We start from the raw sequence: 1,675 nt of genomic DNA, 5'->3' as shown, positions 1-1,675 counted from the left end.
GGAAGCGGAAGAAGGTCTGGGAGTAAAGACAAACAATAACATTTTATGATGATGATGACGATGGGGACGACAACAGGGTCTTGCTTTGTAGTTCAGGCTGGCCTTGAACTTGACATCCTTGGCCTCCTATGTACCGGGAATTAGTCATGAACCATAGTTTCTGGCTCCTGTTACACTTCTTATAATGACAAGTTGCCAAACCAGTGATTCTCAATGGCCAATTTGGTACCAAATTCAAATAATATTGAATGAATGACTTTCATAGGCCAAATATTGTCATTGTTATTATACTTAAAAATGGTGTGTTTACCTCATGTAACTTTAGAATCTATAGGTAAAGCGCATATCAGACTGCTCACAAATAACATAAAGTTAAGCCCGTTTCAGCATCACGAAGGAGCCTGGAGTTCCTCGCCTTTCTTTACAGTAACGAATCCACCTCCAGCAAATCTCAAGTGCACAATGAGACACAGATGGGGCTGGAGCAGTGGCTCAGCACTTAGAGCACAGGTCGCTCTTCCAGAGCACCCAGGTTCAGTTCCGTTGCCAGCATCTAGGGTGGCCCACGACCATTTTTAACTCCTATTCTAGGGGACATAATGCCCTCATCTGGCCTCCATGGGAAACAGGCACATGGTGCATGGATATCCACACAGGGAATATACACAAACATGTAAAGTAATAACTTAAAATTAAGACAAAAACCACAAGTGACAGACACGTGTAACAGCTACTTTTAGTACGAACAGAATATTCTATCACGTTAGAAGATCCTCTTGTGTCTCTCTGCATTTAATTTTCTTTTCCTTGGCCTTGGTTGATACCTACTATTGTGTATTTCTGCCTGTCCTAAAATTCGAGTTTCATATAAATGAATGTTTCCCCCAACAAATTGTCTGTGTGTGTGCCCTCTCACAGTGCTGGGTTTCAAATCCAGGGCCTTGTGGATCCTAGACAAGGGCTCTACAATTGAACAAACATCAATAGTCAAAAGTTTTTGAAGGGCTAGAGGGAAGAATCAGTGGTTAATAGGACTTGCAGGGGATCTAGGTTCAGTTCCTAGCACTAGCATCTCACAACCATCTGTAACTCCAGCTTCTGGGGATCTGACATCCTCTTCTGGCCTCCATGAGCATTGCACAAGCATGATGTATATGCATACATGCAGGCATATTCAAATGCATAAAGTAAGATAAATCTTTAAAAAAGATGATTTTGAGTTTAATTGATATTATTGTGATTAAAGGTAGTTTATATATTTTTTTAAAAAATTCTGTAGTAGACAATATAGATGTCCATTTTTAAATTGATGTTATTGAGCTATACATTTTTCTCTGCTCACCTCCCTTTCTCTCTCCTCCTCTTCAACCCTCTCCCATGGTTCCCATACTCTCGATTTACTCAGGAGATCTTGTCTTTTTCTACTTCCCATGTAGATTAGATATATGTAAGTCTCTCTTAGGATCCTTTTAGTTGTCTAGGTTCTCTGGGATTGTGATTTGTAGGTTGGTTTCCTTTGCTTTATGTTTTATGTATACAATATTCTGTCTGTGTGTATGCCTGCAGGCCAGAAGAAGGCATCAGACCCCATTACAGATGGTTGTGAGCCACCATGTGGTTGCTGGGAATTGAACTCAGGACCTTTGGAAGAGCAGGCAATGCTCTTAGCCTCTGA

Source organism: Microtus ochrogaster, chromosome 21 (genome assembly GCF_000317375.1).
Source record: "Microtus ochrogaster isolate Prairie Vole_2 chromosome 21, MicOch1.0, whole genome shotgun sequence".
NCBI lineage: Eukaryota > Metazoa > Chordata > Mammalia > Rodentia > Cricetidae > Microtus > Microtus ochrogaster.
The sequence above is the reverse complement of the archived record's forward strand: the minus strand, read 5'-3'. Positions refer to the sequence as shown.